The sequence below is a fragment of the Lissotriton vulgaris genome, unplaced genomic scaffold (assembly GCF_964263255.1).
Source record: "Lissotriton vulgaris unplaced genomic scaffold, aLisVul1.2 SCAFFOLD_3378, whole genome shotgun sequence".
NCBI lineage: Eukaryota > Metazoa > Chordata > Amphibia > Caudata > Salamandridae > Lissotriton > Lissotriton vulgaris.
The window spans coordinates 121311-134899 of NW_028254528.1; positions in this window are offsets into that span (position 1 = coordinate 121311).

The following is a 13589-nucleotide window of genomic DNA, read 5'->3' on the forward strand; positions in this document are numbered from 1 at the left end:
CCTGCCAGTGCACAACTTCTTTCTTTGTAAGGGTGGGCCCGGGTCAACAGACACACCACAGGAGGTGGAGCCAGCATTGTGGAAGGCAGATGCAGCCCTATTCAGGCCCAGGTGCTACTCCCCCCACCACTCTACATGCAGATAGGTCTTTTCAGCCCAGTGCTGACTCACCCTGTCCCCTGAAGCCCCGTCAGCCCCTGTCACTCACAAACCAGACATGGAATACACAGCCTTGCAGAAGCAGGTTTGGATGGTTAGGCAAGAAAATACCTATTTCTAAAAGTGGTAGTTTCAAACACAGAATGTTTAAAACCAACTTCACTAAAAGATGTATTTTATCATTCTGAGTTCCGGCATATTAAATTTGTTTTTCTACCATGTTCCCTGGGATAGTTAAGATTATAAGGTGTTATAACCAAACTGCCATTCTGGCCTATGGGGACAGGTAACCTTGCAGTAGTAAAAAACAAAATTGGCTGTAATTCACTACCAGGACATGCTACACACATCAGTGCATGTCCTACCTTTCACATACAATGCACCCTGCCCTAGGGCCTACCTTAGGGGTGGCTAACATGTAGAAAAGGGATGGTTTAGAGACTGGTCAGTGGGTGCACTTTATAAACAACATAAGGCCTCACCTAAAAGACACTTAGTCCTAAACAGTCGTGCCATTGTGTGTAAAATCACGTGCTTCAATTGTATAATCACAAACATTACAAGCCCCACATTTGACATGCCCGATCACAGGTGGAAGGCCCCAAGCGGATTCAATAGTTGATTTGGATGAGGAATCTGGAAGGGCAGCCCTGACTAAGTGGTCCCTGAGGTTCTTGCTCTTCCTGAAAGCAAACAGTGGTCTTTCTAGTTTGATCGTGCCAGCATTTATGGTGGGCCAGTGTTTTAAAATGGATTTTCTAATTCTGTTAGATATTGGGGAGAAAGTGGTGACACAGGCTAGCCTTTCGTTTTGCTCACGGGTCTTCGATGATAGTAGGACCTCACGTGGGCAATACCATGCTCTTTTGGTTGCTGTTTTTGCCAGTCTGCGCGTTTATCCGTGGTTTTTAAGTTTGTTCGCCAGGATGGTTGCTTCTTTGAAGTAATCTGTTTTTGAGGAGCAATTCCTTCTAATCCATAAAAATTGGGAGTATGGTAGGGAGTCTTTGAGTGCCCTAGGGTGGTTACTCTGATAGCGGAGTAGTGTGTTGCGTTCTGTAGAGCCTAGTGAGGAGTTCTCCCTCGTGGTGATAGATGGTGAGATCTAAAAAGGCGATTTGTTCTTTATCATGAGCCAGGGTGAATTTAAGGTCAGCACAGTTATTGTTGAGCCAATGTAAGAATTGGTTAAGAGTAGCTATATCGAGGGTCCAGATGATAAAAATGTCATCGATATAACGACGCCATAGTTTAATACCAGGGCAGAAGGCGTTCTCATCAGTAAGGATTGAGCCCATTTCTAGGGCATCCATGAAAAGAATAGCAAGGTTGGGGGCAAAAATCGCCCCCATGGAAGTGCCTTTGATTTGCTGGTAGTATGTGTTGTCAAAAACAAAGAAATTCCTTGAAAGGCATACCTCTAGTAACTGTAAAATGAACAGTGTGGGTACCCTATGTGGACGGGGACGGGAGTCAAGAGTTTTCTGTATCACTAGGAGGGCCGCTGTTTGAGGGATGTTAGTGTAGAGCGACTCTACATCCATAGTGCAAAGAGTGTCTTGTGATGGGTCAAACGGAAAATGCTCTACAAGATTTATCATAGCCATGCTATCCCTCACATAGCAGGCGGTGAAAGGCACAAATTCTTTAATGAAAAAGTCACCGTATGCTCCTAGGGGTTCGAGAATAGAACCGCAAGCGGAGACAATAGGTCTGCCAGGGGGATTTGTAGGATTTTTGTGGACTTTGGGGAGGGTGTAGATAACAGCTAGGCGGGGGGTTTTTACATTTAGATAAATGAATTCTTTTTTACTCAGGAACCCTTCATTGAGTGCATCAATTGTCAGTCTGAGTATGGTTTCCTGAATTTCTTTAGTGGGATTCCTTGGTAGTCTCTGGTAATGATCTGTGTTGTTGAGCTGTCGCAGGATTTCAGCCTTATAGAATTCAATGTTTTGAAGAACAATTCCACCCCCTTTGTCTGCGCTCTTAATTATAAGAGAGGGGTTGCTTTTCAAGGAACATATGGCATCTTTCTCCTGTCGGGTGATGTTGTAAGGAATAAACAACTTTTTGTTTTCTAAATCGTGTAGATCTTTTAATACCAGTTTTTCGAATGTGATGATCTCAGGGGATCATTCCTGCAGATGGCAGGAAAGTAGAAGGTGGCCGGAAAGGTGTGATGGATGTAGGGATGGGGGCAGGATGGATTTGAAAGAATGCTTTCAGTCATATGAGCCTAAAGAATCTCAGTAGTTCTGTTTGTAACTCCATAAAGTTGGGGCGGATGGTAGGAACAAATGAAAGGCCCTTTTTCAGGCGTTCTAGTTCGGAGTGTTCCAAGTTATGTTGTGAGAGGTTAAAAATGGGGATTATTTCCTGTGGGTGTTCTGTAATCAGACACATGGTGGCAATAGGTGAGGCACTGTTCTCTACCACTGGTAGAAGTTGTTCCTCGTTTTGCGTTCTCCCGGGGGGTTGACCCAACGTTGGGGTTTTTTGACCCTTCCTCTCTGGGGGGTGTTTGTCTGTCCTCTGCCTAAAAAATTAGATTGTGCTAGGCCGCCTCTCCTTGATGTGCTAGGTTCCTCACCTTGATCTGAGCTTTCTGTGGAATCTGCGGAGGTATCAGAAAAACCTACTAAGTTTTGGCGTTTGTTATAGCGTCCCCAAGGTCTTCTGTTTTGGGGGTTAGCGAAGGCTCTGTTAGTGTAAAAAATCCTTTTGTAAATAGGGATAAGTGTTTTCGACGTTGTAGGCTTTTATGTCTTTCTTGACTTTGTTGGATTTTTTATTTTGCTAGATACGGTGGAATTCTGCTACGGTTTTGTCAACCTGTTCGAGCAATTTTTTGCACTTGGTGGTGAGTTCTGAGTCTTTGATATGTTTAAATAGATCTGATATTTCTACTTCTAGGGCCTTGAGGGTTTCAGTTGCTATATCGATGCCAAGCACTAGCCAGTGCCTGGAGCATGTGGTGCCTATATAGCTGAAGTTGGAAATGTATTTAGGGTTATCTGTGAAGATCCCCGGTATATTGCGTACCTGTAGGTCAACTGGAATGATCTCTGCCTTCAAATAGTCTGTGAGCATAAGTATCATTAATTCAAGGCGTACCTGTTTCTTTTTTAATTTTTCTAATTGATCTGGTAGGGAAGTGTTAGTTAATGTGGGGGCGTCTACTGTATCCGATAGGAGGGAAGGACGTGAACAAAGTTGTTTTATATAGTCCTCTGTATAGAGGGAGGGCATGTGCTGACATCTCTCAGAAAATAGGTAGATAGGTGTAGTAAAGCAGTAGGAGGGCTCTTCCTCGTATTACGAGGTGTGGAGTTATGTTTTAACCCCTGCAATCCAGCGATTGCGCTCAAGTTTTTAGGAAAAACAAGGGGGACCCTATAATTGGCTATGGACCAAGGGTTTTAATCAATTGCAAGAGGACAGTGGTCCAAAGTAGTTTAGAGATATAACATATTGATATTAAGACAAGCCATGATGAGCCGCTTATGTATTTATCCAAGCCCAGACGGACATGGAATTTATTTTGACAATGATAAAGTTGTTTAGTGCATAAATAACATTACAAAAAATAAGGGGCACAATCCTGTGCCTTACCGCAGAGCAGAAAGGGTAGAGGGATAGGAAGTGATTGTGAAAAACAAAAGGTTTTCAGGCAAAAGAAAAAGAAGAGCAAACTGGACACTTTTAGATCAGCAATGCAAGTGTTTTGCCAGAGTAGTACATACAGCAATTGGTACACAATGGTTGTACTGTATAACTACTATAAAAGGTCGACGTTTCGATCCCGCGCTCTAAGGTACAGTGGGATCATCATCAGGACTTTATACAATTACTATGTCTGGTGGAAACAATGATGCGCCTGTGGAAGGAATAACAGGGGGAGAAAAAGAGGGTTTTCAGATTTGGTTGGGACCGTATTTACAAGAGAAAAGGACAGTCAGCTGCACGCCACATTTACAGGAACACATTTCCTCGGAATCGCAGTGAGGTTCTTGTAAAAATTACATTTCATCGGATTTGCAGTAAGGTTGCATTCATGCAAAAACGGGTGACAATTCACGGTTAAAACTTGAGAAGTTTCTGGACGACGCAGTGCAGTACATAAGCGGCTCATCATGGCGGGCGTGGCTTGGCGCGCAATGGCGACGGACGTGGAGGGCGAGAGCTCCGTTCTGAGCTCCCCTTCCCGAGGCCGTTTCTCCGTTAATAATATCCCGAATGAGACACAGCGGTGGGCAGAACCGGAGAAAGCCCCCACCGACACCTAGACCAAATTTGAAGCGTCTCGCCGGCCGAGAGCCGCACCGGCAGAGGCTGCGTCCCTGCGGCCGCACTGGGCGGACCCTTCTCCGGGATGAATAACTAATAAAACCCCCAGATGGCAATCGGCCAAACCTCTACTCCACAGTCTGCACTGGCTCCCAATAGGCCAAAGAGCAGCTTTCAAGGTGGCTTGCCTCCCATTCAAAGCCCTCCACTGCTCCGGACCCGCGTTTCTCAAATCTCTTATCTCTCCTCACCGTCCAACGCGCAACCTCCGATCAGCCCACCGTCATCTGCTAGTCACTCCCAAAACGAAAACCAAGAAATTCGACAGTCGCCGCTTTTCTCACCTGGCTCCCGGGCTTTGGAATCTCCTTTCTCTCTCCATCAAATCCACCCCTTCCCTCCTGAACTTCAGAAAATCACTTAAAACCCACCTCTTACCTCCCCTTGGTTAAAAATCTGCCACTTACGCTTCCTTCCTGTCTTAAAGCGCCAGGAAGCCTACGGGGTCAGCGCGCTCTATAAACTGCACTTAAGATAAGATAAGATAAGCGATGCCGAGGCTTTGGCAGGCGCGAAAGGCCTGATGACACATCCATTCCGGCACCAGCGGGTCGGACATAGCTAAGTGGCCACTTCGCACTTGTTGTCTCGCCCCTACTGCACTGCCTCCGCATAGCCTTGGAAATTACTGCGGGACGGCTGGTGCAGAGGGGCGCCCTCACGTGCCGGAGGATCCGTGGGGAAACGCCGCGCTCGGAGGATTGAGCATTGACCAGCCGGTGAGAAGCGGAGGACTACCTTGGGCCCCGACCTCGGTGGGGCTGAGGGAACACAATCCAGCTTTCTTGACACGATCATTGAAGCGGCGCCAGTGGGGGAGAGACTCCGGCCGCCCCTCGAACTGGGCGGTGGGGAACTGAAGTGAGACGCAGGCGGTGCCTCGGCCTTACCGGCCGCCATCTCCATGGACATCCTCCGAGAGTAAGGAGTCTGGACACGTGGGCGGTGGGCGCTGGGGCGAAGATTGCAGACAACCGACCCCTGCCACAGTGGCGCTGCCGCCTGGGGGTCTCCCCCGCGCTCCCCCTCCCTGCTAACGGTGGGCACTCGCTGGAAACACGGTGAGCCCACCTGGTTGCCTCCTCCGATGGCTGGGTGAGGCGGGCTCGCATCTGAGGAAACACACCTGTGGAGAACCACACAGGCCTCTCTGAATGCTGGGTGCAAGCCTCCCTCGTTTGAACCGCCGATCTCCACCCACCCACTAGGACAAGATCACTGGTGAGGCTGCCTGTGGGGCGAGAACTGAGTAATTGGGGTGTAAGAGGTGGGTTTTGGATAATACCACCACCGAGCTCTACCTCTGGACACGGCTTGGTGCCCCTCATGAGGGTTGGTGATCTGGCGCCCTAGCCACTCAGTGGCATCCATTGCGGCACTAGGCCCTCTGCCTAACCACATCGCCATAGACGACGCCTTCTTGCCACGTCTTGCTCATGTCTGGGGGAGTGAGGACACGCACGGGCACGGGTGGTGCATCGCTTAAAGGGAAACAAACCAAATCACCACCTAAGATGGCCTCAGACACCGTAACGTCGAAATTGGACAACGTCCTTGCCATAATGGAACGCCTAGAAACGTCTCTTCAGCAGACTCGTACCTCCTTGAAGGCTAAGATAGACAATGTGGCGATTGACCCGACGCATCTGAGAGCTGATCATAAGAAATTACAGGACCGTATTACGACACTGGAGAGCTCGATGACTGCACTTGAACCCCGAGTGAATCAGACCGAGAAGCATGTCCGCGATCTTCTGAATAGGGTGGAATTCCTGGAAGAGCGGGTGGAGGACGCGGAAGGGCGGGCGAGACGAAACAACATAAGACTCGTAGGCATACCGGAAAAGTGGGAGGGGACGGACCCCACCGGGCACATGGAAGATTGGCTCAAAGGCCTCCTGCCGGAGGGTGTGTTATCACCTCATTTCGTGGTGGAGAGAGCGCAACGTGTCCCTACCAGACCCCTCCCCCCGGGCTCCAACCCCAGACCGCTGATCCTCCGTGTCCTCTACTACAGGGACCGGGGCGCTATCCTGCGTGAGTCCAGGAAACTTGGAGAAATTCGGATTGACAATGCCACGGTGATGTTCTTCCCTGACTACACCATTCAGGTACAGAGACAAAGGCATTCCTTCATGGCGGCGAAGCGCAGGCTGAGGCAATTGGGCCTTAAATACCCTCTCCTCTTCCCGGCTAGACTACGCGTGGTGGCACAGCACAAAATGCACTTCTTCACGGATCCCGAAGAGGTGGAAGCCTGGCTGGACGGTGGAGTGGAGGGGACGCCCAGGAAGACCAAAGGCACTGCCACGATGCCGCGCGCCAGAGAACAAAGACAACGTCGTCGACACAAATCGCCCACGCCGCAACACTCACAGGAAGCAACTGCATGCTCCCCCCCGGCGGACCAGATACTACAGGAACAACGGGACGCACTGCGCAAAGTATCAGAGATCAGCAGCTCCCCAGCACCCTCCTCCGCACCGCATACCAGCCCACGAGCTTTCCCCAGTGACGATGAAGCCATTTATGGTTTGCCGGACTCTCAACGATATGCCGATCTCCCAGACATCACGCCACAAACGGCAGAGCTGTTGGCTTGAAGGGTGACCACGAGACATCTGCACTCGAAGCCTTGCGGCGACTGGCCTCAGTATCATGATCCAGACGCACCTCTGTCTACTAGAGGTTTGTTTGGAGGGGGTATGGGCGAGATCCCTTTGCTCAACAGCTGCCGACATCGACAAGACACAGTGAGTAATCCCTTGCACCCATCCTACACATTTGACCAGAGGTACTGGAACTCCCTTTCCTACTATTAGGACCACCCACCTGGTGGGACTGTGTGAACGCTGTTTGCTAGTGACTTGTGCCTTCTGCACCTCTTCTCTTACAGCATGTGACTGTGAGCGGATATCTCGACGAATTCACCTCTGACCCCAGGACACTCCCGACCCAGGTCCCCACACAGGAATCCTGTAATGCACTTAGCACTTTCTTTATTCAAAAAATTGTTTTGATTAAGGATACCATTCCGGTCACCTTTCCTGGCGCTGATTCTGTCACTCCCCCTCACAACGCTCTTTCCTTCACTCAATTTCCTCTTTTAGACCCCACATCCCTAAGCACTCTGGCCGTCCGCATTAAGTCTGGTTCTCCTGACGATCGCTGTCCGCCTTCCATACTCCGGGACATCTGCCACTCTTTACCTGACTGTATCCTTCCTTTGCTGAACTCTTCTCTCTCTTCCGGGACGGTACCCAGCTCCTTCAAGGAGGCCGTCCTGGTGCCTCTGTTGAAGAAGCCGGGAGCAGATCCTGCCGTCCCGGCGAACTACCGTCCTATTTCTCTCTTGCCTTTTTTCTCTAAAATTTTGGAAGCCCATGTCACCGCCTGTCTCTCAAGGTTCATCGAGAGCTCCAACTTTCTCGAGGCTAACCAGGCCGGCTTCCGTCCCGGCCACTCTACGGAGACTGTGATCCTGGCCGTCCTAGATGCCTTGAGAGACGGAGCTGACAAGGGTACCCCCCAGGCCTTGGTATTATTAGATCTGTCGGCCGCCTTCGACACGGTGGATCACAACATCCTTCTCCGCCGTGTCGAGCAGGCCGGCATCCAGGGCCTGGCACTGGCATAGGTCAAATCCTTTCTCACCGGGAGATCCCAGACCCTCAGCCTAGGCACTTTCAGGGCTCCTAGGGAACACCTGCCATGTGGGGTCCCCCAGGGCTCCTCTCTATCCCCTCTTCTTTTCAATCTCTATCTTCGCCCCCTTCTTCTTTCTCTGAGGCAGTGGGACGTCACCGTTTTTAACTACGCGGACGACCTGCAACTCATCTTTCCTCTAAACTCCCCCTCTGCTATTTCTAACTTCCAGGCAGTTATGTCCCATATCCTTCAGTGGATGTGCCAGAACCAACTAAAACTGAACCCAGGAAAGACGGAGCTCCTCCTTCCTGGTAGGAGCTCTGCCCACTGGGGTTCGCATTTCTGGCCGGCAGAACTTGGCCCCCCTCCTATCCCGGTGGCCGCGGTGAAAAGTCTTGGGGTCACCATTGACTCCGGTCTATCCCTTGGGCCTCAGGTGGGGACGGTGGTCTCCTCCTGTATGTTCCAGCTGCGCAGGATCAGGAAGGTGGCTTACCTTCTCACCCCAGATGCCCTGCTGCAAGTCATGGCCCTCGTCCTCTCCCGCCTGGATTTCTCAAATTCCATCTACTACGGTTTGCCTAAATCTTCCATCCATAGGCTGCAAATCATTCAAAACCAGGCGGCGAGACTGGCCCTCGGGATACCGAAATGGCAGTCTGCCAAACCCCTCCTTATCAAACTGCACTGGCTCCCTGTCAGGCTGAGGGCAGCCTTTAAGCTTGGCTGTCTTATTTTCAAATCTCTTTCCGGTTCTTGTCCTGCTTTCTTGAAATCTCTCATCCGGCCCTACTGTCCCCTCGCAATCTCAGATCATCACACCTACACCTCCTGGCTGTCACTCCCATCAAACTTTGTAGATCTGGTGGTCGGAGATTTGCATACCTTGGCCCTAAACTCTGGAACTCTTTCCCTTCCCCAGTCAAGACTTCCAATACTCTCATCCAATTCCGTAAATCATTAAAAACCTGGCTTTTCCTTCAATCTAGCTAAAATCCCTCTGCGCCCTCAGCATCCAATCAGCGCCAGGAAACCCACGGTGACAGTGCGCTTTACAAGCACCCCCTTAACATAACATAACATAACATAACATTGTTTGGGCACACAGGGACACATGCGACGGAAGTTAGAAGACGACCTGATGCGACTGGAGACTGAATTGCTTGACCATGAACGGGAAGCAGTGGGAGGTGCGGACGATCGCCTGACGGCGACCAGAGCGGAACACGACCGCCTCTTGGAACGCTTGCGAAACATTAATTTTGCGGCCGACTCCGCTCGCACGCATCGGCAGGGGGACAGACCTGGCAAGTTGCTAACCTGGTTAATTGCACGTGAGGACCGCACAACACCCATTTCGGCGATACAGACAGAGGGGGGCAACTTACTCTATACACAGCGCCACATACATGAGGCATTCAATAACCATTACTCGGAACTATATCAATCCCGGCTGAGTCTCCCGCTGCCTGCCATCGCCGAATATCTCGCGCCCATACCCCTGCCCGTATTAACGGCTGCGCAGCAGGATGACCTCGGAGAACCATTAGATCCCGAGGAACTTCGAGATGCGATTTTCAACCTCTCGAATGGTAAATCACCGGGCCCTGATGGCTTGCCAGCCGAATTCTATAAGGCCAGCTCGGTATCCTCATTCCCCAACTGTTAAAAATGTACAATGCAGCCACGGACGATTTCTCTCTTCCCCCTACGCTTAATGAAGCCACCCTCGTATCCTTACTCAAGCCGGATAGAGATGGCTAACGACTGGGATCCTACCGCCCCCTGGCCCTTCTCAATACTTATTATAAAATACTTGCTTCCACGCTGGCCCGAAGACTGGCCCCCCTGGTGCCTACTTTAGTGCAAAACGGTTTTGTACCAACACGTCACACCTCCTATAATATCCATCGCCTCTTCCGCATACAAGAATACGCTACACTCCAATGGCCATGCGCTGGCTGCCTAGTGCTGGATCTGGAGAAAGCATTTGATTCGGTGGAATGGCCATACTTGCGGGCAGTCCTGGACAAATTCGAATTGGGGGACGACTACGAGACCATGGTTGGACTACTCTATCGTAGACCCACAGTTCGCGTCCGTACGGGAGCACTGCTCTCTGACCCCATCTGGGTACAGAGGGGCACCAGACAGGGATGCCCCCCTGTCGCCCCTGCTATTCTCCCTGGCTGTGGAACCCCTGGCCGCAATACTTAGGTTCAGAAGCGCAGAGTGGGGCATACCAATGGCGGATGGCCTTAATGCGGTATCGCTGTATGCGGACGATCTCCTCCTCTATATACATGATCTAACTGATGTCCCAGCATCCCTTACGGACGTTTTTCGCACCTTTGAAGAGATGTCGGGATTAAGGGTTAACTGGGCTAAATCGGGGGCCTATTCCTTTGATCCGGATGCGCCCGAGTGCGAGATATGCCTGGGTGGTGAAAGATTACAGTGGTATCCCACGACATTTAGATACCTGGGTATCCACTTTTACCGGAACCCTCCGGATATCTTAGAGGGGAACCTGATGCGGGCGATTACATCCATCCGGTCGCAAATAGGGTTCTGGAAAACTCTACCACTGACTGTCCCCAGCCGGATAGCCTTGGTAAAAATTATAGTCCTACCCAGACTATTGTATTATTTTGCAAATATCCCGACATACGTCCCTAACCGGGTGTTCCGGGACCTCGAAGCTTTGCTTCGAGACCTGATCTGGAATAAAGGCCGACCGCGCATTGCGCTGACGAAGCTATATCTGCCCCCGGACGCAGGCAGGAGGACTGGCAGTCCCCAATATGGAGCTATATTACCTAGCGGCGCAGATGCAGTGGGAGTCGTGGTGGTTGGGTGGTAAAAACCTGGGGTACACGGCCAACGACACTACTGTCTGGACTCTGCTGCAGATCCATGTGCTGTTTCACCCATTGACCCGAAGTCCCCGTCCCTCGCAGTTATATCTGGCAGTGGCACGCAGATGTTTCCAGCGCTGCCTGCGCCTTACTCGGGCGACGGTTCCATATGCTCCAACCCTCCCTTTGCTGGGCACCCCGACAGCAACTGGGACACTGACGACGACAGCCCTGGATAGCTGGACCACTGCAGGGGTGGACACGCTGGGAGACCTGTTCTCAGATGGTGCTCTCCTCCCCTTTGCGAATCTCGCAGAAGATACGTCTCTCCCGATTGGGCAGTTTCTGTTGCATGCGTCTCTCGTCCGTACACTGACTGTCGCCTGGGGTAACTTGACCGAAGAGCCGCCTATGCACCACTTTATACAATACATGCACGTTATGAGCAATGGCTCCCACATCATACACTGGCTGGCACAGGCTCTTCTCCACACCCAACCCACTACGGTGCAGCTGAGAAACAAATGGGCGGTGGACCGAGGGAGGAATTGGACGGAAAAGGAGTGGGCAATGATACTGGTGGGGCAGGTTAATGTCCCGCGCAACCCTCGCTTCAAAATTATACAACTATACATACTGCACCGCGCATATCTCACCCCGAACAAAATCAACAGATACTTCTCGGTAACGGACACTGCCTGTGGACGCTGTTCCCTGGTTGGGGCAGACCTCCTCTATATGCTCTGGCTATGCCCTGAACTCCAGCAGTATTGGGATAGGGTGACTGCGATGCTCACGCAATGTACTAACAAACGTGTACCACGGACTTGGGAGGTCTGTCTACTGGGCCTATATCGACGCACAAAGTTGAACAGAGTGCAGGCCTGATACTGGGATCTTGGGCTGATCACAGCCAAGCGGCTGCTTACCAAGCGGTGGAAAGCCGACACACCCCCACATTTGCGACATTGGAGCCTTTCTCTCATGAACTGGGCGCGAGCGGAGAGCACGGTCTTGCGCTGAGAGGAGACGGCAGGGCTCAGGAAATTCCCTATTACACAACAATGGGATGATATCCTTGAATCCTTCCGACAAACATGCCTGGAACAGGGGATCACATAAATGAGGTGGTGCCCCCACCCCAGTACCCCCCACTGCGAGAGACAATACGGAGCACACATGTACCCGCCGACCCCCCCTGTTCCCATGGCTTGTTGCCGGCCCCCCTGCACGTATACAACATCATCACATGCCACATACCGCACTAACCACCACCTGTGCTGAACCCACGTTTTGACAGACGTATGTCGCTCGATTGATCATTTAGTGGTGACACCTTTGACACCCCTTGCCCGCCCGCACCCACGAGTACATAACTCCTAGTGTGTGCTCTGACCAAGGCCCACCACATGGCCCGGGCCCGGAAGTTATAGTCTGTAAGCCCTCACTGCGGGGAATACAACCCTTCTCAAGTGGATGCATGTACGAACCGAACACTACACCCTCAAGCCCGCCCATTAGAGCACTACTGACACAATGACACCACGCGTCTTTCAATACACGCAAAGACACGTCCACCCAGGCTCCCCCTGCCTCCCATTCATGCATACTCCCCACGTTATTGTTCTGTTGTTTTATTGTTACATTGGTCCTATTTTCTTTCTGACCGAGATATTTGAGGTCTGTTCCTAGACGCATAGCACTATGGGACTTCCGAATGTAACAGCCAAAAGTCGGAGGGATCCATACTGGACACCATTACCAGCACTCGTTACTCCTACTAGGATTAACATGCCACATAGACACTCACACATCGATTCACTTAAGATGTTGCAATGCTATATCCTCTGATATTGACACGTCATGCCCTATTGCCAGGCGGACTCAGCCGACCAATTTACCTATTGCACCAATTAGTGGATAAGGGCCATTGTTCATATGACGACACCATGAAGTACCACCGCAGTTTGGTGACCAAGGTACTACGTTAAAAACAACAAAAACAAAAAATGGAAAACCTACGGACTTATATGTTTATTATACTAAGTACTGTGCACAATGTGAAATGCTGCCATGAAACGAAATGCGCCGCCGAACCTCAGGGCTGTCGGCCTTGAGGCTGTGTTCAACAAATGGAACTTCTCTGGTTATTGACTAACACGGCTGGCCCAGAGGAGTTGTAAGCTCAGCGCTGTGTAATATGCATTTCGAATAATAAAGGTTTTCCCAAAAAATAAATAAACGGCTCATCATGGCTTGTCTTAATATCAATATGTTATATCTCTAAACTGCTTTGGACCACTGTCCTCTTGCAATTGATTAAAACCCTTGGTCCATAGCCAATACTAGGGTCCCCCTTGTTTTTCCTAAAATCATGGAAACAGTCCAACCGGAACTGCCAAGCCATGTCTTCCCTGGACCGGAAACAAGCTTCTGAGGACCGGTTTCTAGCATTCCAGCCGTCTTCAGCCCGGCTTGCTTGAATCCAGTGGCAAAGTGAGCAAGGAACTCACGTCTGAGCATACCCTGCCACACTTATGGCGGCCAAAAGCGGTACAAACGGGGGTGGTGATG